Source organism: Portunus trituberculatus, chromosome 36 (genome assembly GCF_017591435.1).
Source record: "Portunus trituberculatus isolate SZX2019 chromosome 36, ASM1759143v1, whole genome shotgun sequence".
In the NCBI taxonomy this organism is placed as follows: Eukaryota; Metazoa; Arthropoda; class Malacostraca; order Decapoda; family Portunidae; genus Portunus; species Portunus trituberculatus.
The window spans coordinates 9,697,421-9,703,196 of record NC_059290.1 but is presented as its reverse complement, the minus strand read 5'-3'; the positions used below and the strand labels follow the sequence as shown (position 1 = coordinate 9,703,196).

General features: G+C 40.6%; 1 long non-coding RNA gene across 1 annotated transcript in view; it reads right to left on the bottom strand.

Annotated features, from left to right (window-relative positions):
• Nucleotides 1-4,090: 4,090 nt before the first annotated feature.
• Nucleotides 4,091-5,776, bottom strand: part of LOC123513428 — a 9,066-nt gene continuing 7,380 nt past the window's right edge. The window contains exon 2 of the long non-coding RNA XR_006677359.1: nucleotides 4,091-4,182. This is a non-coding gene — a long non-coding RNA (uncharacterized LOC123513428). The remainder of the gene's footprint in view (nucleotides 4,183-5,776) is intronic.

The following is a 5,776-nucleotide window of genomic DNA, read 5'->3' as shown; positions in this document are numbered from 1 at the left end:
TTTAAATTCCTCTCTTCTTCAATAACACTCAACTTCTTCTCTCCTCTACATTAAACACACTCGGTCTATCCTTCACTAAAAATCTAAACTGGAAATTTCACATCTCTACTCTTGCTAAATCAGCTTCCAAGAAGTTAGGTGTCCTATGGCGTCTTCGTCCATTTTCTCTCCTCCCAGCTGCTTGCTCTGTACAAGGGCCTTATCCGCCCGTGTATGGAGTATGGCTCTCATGTCTGGGGGATCCACACACAGCTTTACTAAACAAGGTGGAATCTAAAGCTTTTCGTCTTATCAACTCTTCTCCTCTAACTGACTGTCTTGATTCTTTAAGTCACCGCCGCAATGTTGCATCTTTATCTGTCTTCTACCGCTGTTTTCATGCTGTCTGCTCTTCTGAACTTGCTAACTGCATGCCTTCCCCTCCTGCGGCCTCGCTGCACAAGACTCTCTACTTCTTCTCATCCCTATTCTGTCCATCTTCCTAATGCAAGAGTTAACCAGTATCTTCACTCCTTCATTCCCTACACTGGTAAACTCTGGAACTCTCTACCTGTGTCTGTATTTCCACCTGCCTATGACTTAAACTCTTTCAAAGAGGAGTGTCAAGACACCTCTTACGTTAACTGGACCCTCCTTTTAGATTTTTTGTTTTTCTCTTTCTACTTTCCTCTTAACAGGGCCTGGCAACCAGCGGGATTTTTTTTTCCAACACTTTGTTTGCCCTTGGCCAGTGCCCTTGTAATGTAAAAAAAAAAAAAAAAAAAAATATCGGTATTACCTTGGCTGTCTTCCATTCTAGTGGAACTTTCACTTCATTTAGTGAACTTGTAATTATTTCCCAAATTGTGTGTGTGTGTGTGTGTGTGTGTGTGTGTGTGTGTGTGTGTGTGTGTGTGTGTGTGTGTGTGTGTGTATTTACCTAGTTGTATTTTACGGGAGGGGAGCCTATGGTGGTGTTGTCGCATCTCTGTATCTCACAGTGTCTAATTTTGTGTTCAAGTGGTGGTGGTGGTGGACTTTGCACACACCACCTCTCTGTCCAGTCTGTTCCATATATCTATCACTCTCTCTGTCTTCAGTCTCTTTCTCACCGTTGAAATGTTGCATCCCTTTCTATATTTTATCGCTATTTTTATGGTAACTGTTCTACTGATCTTGCAAACTGCATGCCTCCCTTCCTCCTGTGGCCACGCTGCACAAGGCTTTCTTCTTCCTCTCATTCCTATTCTGTCCAACTCTCTAATGCAAGAGTTAATCAGTACGCTCAATCATTCATCCCTTTCACTAGTAAACTCTGGAACTCCCTCCCTGCATCTGTATTTCCGAATTCCTATAACTTGTCTTCTTTTAAGAGGGAGGTATCGAGGCATTTGCTCCCCTAATTCTGGCTGACGGTTTTGGCACTTTTTGATCTCTTTGGAGAGCCAGCGCTCAAGTGGGCCTTTTTCTAACTTTCTTTTTTTTGCCCTTGGCTGGCCCTCTTCCCTACATAAAAAAAAAAAAAAAAAAAAAAAAAGCTGTTTTTCTTGAAGTCTCTTCTGTAGTTCTTTTGTGAGTTTTAGTCTATGTCCTCTTGTGTCCCTTGTGTCCCTCTTCAGCAGGTCCATCCTATCAGGAAGCTCCATATTATTCATTATTCTGTAGATGGTCGACAGGTCGCCTCTTTCTCTTCTCTGCTGCAGTGTTGGTCAGTCCAGTCTCTTTTCATACGCAAGAGCCGACGAGGTTGGGGCCAGTTTGGTGGCCGCTCTTTGTAGCCTTTCAATTTTGGTGATATTCTTCCTGGTGTGAGGTGACCACAGTACTGCTGCATACTCCAGTCGTGGTCTAATCAAGGATGCCAATAACTTTTTCACCATATCTTCATCAATATATGTGAATGCAATTGTAATATTTCTCAGTAAGTTGTAGGTCTCACCAACAATTTGATTGATATGTTTATTGGGGGACATTTCCTTTGTTATGAGAACTCCCAGGTCCTTTTCACTTTCCACCTTCTTAATCTTCTCTTCTCCAAGTTTGTATTGTCTTGTTATCCTATTTTTGCTCTTCTCAAATTCCATTATGCTACATTTGTTAATGTTGAATTCCATCTCCCATCTTTTCCTCCATTCCCATAGTCAGTTATCTAAGTCCTGCTGTAGAGTTCCACCATCATCGTGCGAGCCAACTTTCTTCAAAAGTTTTGTGTCGTCTGCAAAGAAACTCGTGAAGCTTTAATTTGTGTATGGGTGACTTTTGACGTGCTGGAACGCATTCCTTACTATTACATGTTGTAATGGGTTCGGTATACGGTAATTTTGATTTACGCTAAGGTTTTCAGGAACGCACGTGTACCGTATAACAAGGACTTACTGTATATTGTTATGATATTGTATTTTTGATTGATTGATTTCAGCTTCAATATGGCCTGTGAAGGAAAAGGTATGTAATCTATTTTCTGTATAGCATGTTTATTGTTAAGTCCTCGTTTGTTAGTGTGTCGTGCATGAATACCTTTTTTCGACCTAACAATTAGTCGTATGTTGTATCTATGGTGGTGTTTGCTTGATTTAGGTTGAACCAATACTAAAGTGTGCTTATTGTGTTGTACAGTTTTGTGCATGAGAAGTGAATGTTATTACCTTGAGGTTTTCCTATTACACTTGTGTGTAGTTTGTATTGCTTTGCTTTGCTTTACATTACATTGTTTTTGCTTTGCCTCACTGATTATATTCATATCCTTGACCAAATATACTTTATTGCCAGTTTAACTGGTTTTCATGAATGGAAAGACAATGGTATGATTTTTTTTCCTGAATTGAAACATGTTTGTTTGCATTGATGTAGGATACCTAGCTATGTGTTAAAATGCCTAATGTATATTTGACTTGCTTGTGTGACGTCTCTGCTTGATGTGATCAACTATGTAGCTTTTGTCTGCAGGTACACCAATTTACTTTTCTCTATATATACCTTACTTCTTTTGCTTGTTACATTTATTGTGTATGGTTCAAAAAACTGAAATTCACTCAACATGTTGTGTTCCATTATAATCATTAGTGACTCAAGTATTTTCTGTTCTGTGAAACTAAGCCCCTCCTCCTACACGTCATTCCTACCCATTATCCTGATAATTACTCAAATGTCAATTTTTCACTGCTTAACTTTTTATCTTTTTTTTTTCAAAGTAATCCCTTTGGAAGAGAATTAAGGGTTAAGACACATTTCAAACTAAGTTGGGCCTCCCACCTTGTTGTTATTTTATGAGAGCCCCTTGTTTGTTTGTTTGTTTGTGTTGCCTTAGGTTAACACCTTTATCATGTAAGACACAGTTTCCCTTACAGTTTTGATCATCACTAGGATTGAGAGACTAACAATTAGTCGTATGTTGTATCTATGGTGGTGTTTGCTTGATTTAGGTTGAACCAATACTAAAGTGTGCTTATTGTGTTGTACAGTTTTGTGCATGAGAAGTGAATGTTATTACCTTGAGGTTTTCCTATTACACTTGTGTGTAGTTTGTATTGCTTTGCTGCTTTACATTGTTTTTGCTTTGCCTCACTGATTATATTCATATCCTTGACCAAATATACTTTATTGCCAGTCTAACTGGTTTTCATGAATGGAAAGACAATGGTATGATTTTTTTTCCTGAATTGAAACATGTTTGTTTGCATTGATGTAGGATACCTAGCTATGTGTTAAAATGCCTAATGTATATTTGACTTGCTTGTGTGACGTCTCTGCTTGATGTGATCAACTATGTAGCTTTTGTCTGCAGGTACACCAATTTACTTTTCTCTATATATACCTTACTTCTTTTGCTTGTTACATTTATTGTGTATGGTTCAAAAAACTGAAATTCACTCAACATGTTGTGTTCCATTATAATCATTAGTGACTCAAGTATTTTCTGTTCTGTGAAACTAAGCCCCTCCTCCTACACGTCATTCCTACCCATTATCCTGATAATTACTCAAATGTCAATTTTTCACTGCTTAACTTTTTATCTTTTTTCAAAGTAATCCCTTTGGAAGAGAATTAAGGGTTAAGACACATTTCAAACTAAGTTGGGCCTCCCACCTTGTTGTTATTTTATGAGAGCCCCTTGTTTGTTTGTTTGTGTTGCCTTAGGTTAACACCTTTATCATGTAAGACACAGTTTCCCTTACAGTTTTGATCATCACTAGGATTGAGAGACTAGAGTACCCTGACATAGTTTTCTCTTCAACATTTTTAGAACAATAACAACAATTATTATGAGGAGACAAAGCATGATTAATACATTGAAGTATTCATTATTGTTTAAATATCATATTTAGATACTAAACATGAAATAAAAACATAAATAAACCATTGTTTTTTCCTGCTACCTTTATTGTAAGTGTTGACTCAACACACTACAAAAAGGTACATACACACATACTGTGTATGTACGAGTACCTTTGGGCATGTGTATATTGGACTAAGGACTCCACCCTCTGGTTTTCCAAGCTCAAAGACTTCCTCAGAGGAGACTGCACCTTGAAACCAAACCTGTGCTGTTCTATTGTACAAATAGTCCCTGATCCACCCTAATAATCTACCTTTTACACCTTTGAGAATGAGTTCGTCTATAATAATAACATCTTTGTTGGCCCAGTCGAAGGCACCCTTGAGATCAACGAAAGCTCTAAGGCTAGTATTAACGCTTTGGCCACTAGGTATACGATAAAGGAAGATTAGAACATGGCTAAGGGATGCTGGCGTTGGGTAGCCTGTACGTGACGGAGAAGCAGAGACGAGGGAAGGGAGGCGGAAGGTTGAAGGTAGCCCGGCAGGGTGGATGGGACAAGGGGGAGTGTGTGGCGTGAGGATAACAAGCAGTTAGCAGCGTCTTGTTCCATGTCCCTGTGCGAAAGTATGGCAAGAAAACAAATCGAGTGCGGTATATAATTAATCTCCCACCAATCTCATCTTTTTCTTAGCGCTGAAATGTGTCTCGGTGAGCACAAAGTTAGTGTGATCTTATAGTGAGGTGTGGATGTGAGGGCGTGAGGTGGGAGTGTGTCAGCCAAAGGAAGGGCAGCGCATTCGAAGACAGCCGAGGTGATCCCACACCAGCTGAACATATCCTCGGCCTTTTGTCTTGTGGCGGCGGGCGAGTGAGGTTCCTGTGTGTGTGCGCGCGTGGCGTCGCGGTTAGTGAAGTGATGCTGTGCATTAGTTTATCCTATTGAGTGCGTCTTCCTCGCGTTGGATTTGGTAAGTTGAGGTTGTTATTTAAGCCTCATTATCACAGCAATAAAGTACTAAGCATTAACCTGAACCACGTGACTCCTATACTGATCTCCGTTAATAATGAAATACTAGCTTTGATAAGCACACCACACTAACTCTCTCCTTCTCCTCTTTACAGGTGAGTACCCATATCACAGGTCACACCGTGGGACTGTCACCGCTGGAGCAACCCTTCGGAATAAAGTAAAGTACGTTAATTACGGTTTGCTAGGCGTTAGGTGTTAGGCACAGGGCGATAGGCGGCGCGGCTAACCATTCTCTTCCAGGTACATGTTAATTATCTAGTCTTCCCCAGTAATGCCTTGGTTAGCGCACCGTGGCGGCGATCCAGGAGCCTCGTGCTGGTGGTGGTGGTGGTGGCGGCGGTGGCGTGGCTGGCTGGCTGGCTGGCTGTGGCGGGCGTGCACGTGCTATCATATGGTATGTGAATGATTGAGTTTAGTAGGGTTAGTGAAATGATGGCCCTTGACATTCATTCCCAATGCTTGTGGCTCTATTAACTGTTTTCGGTGAG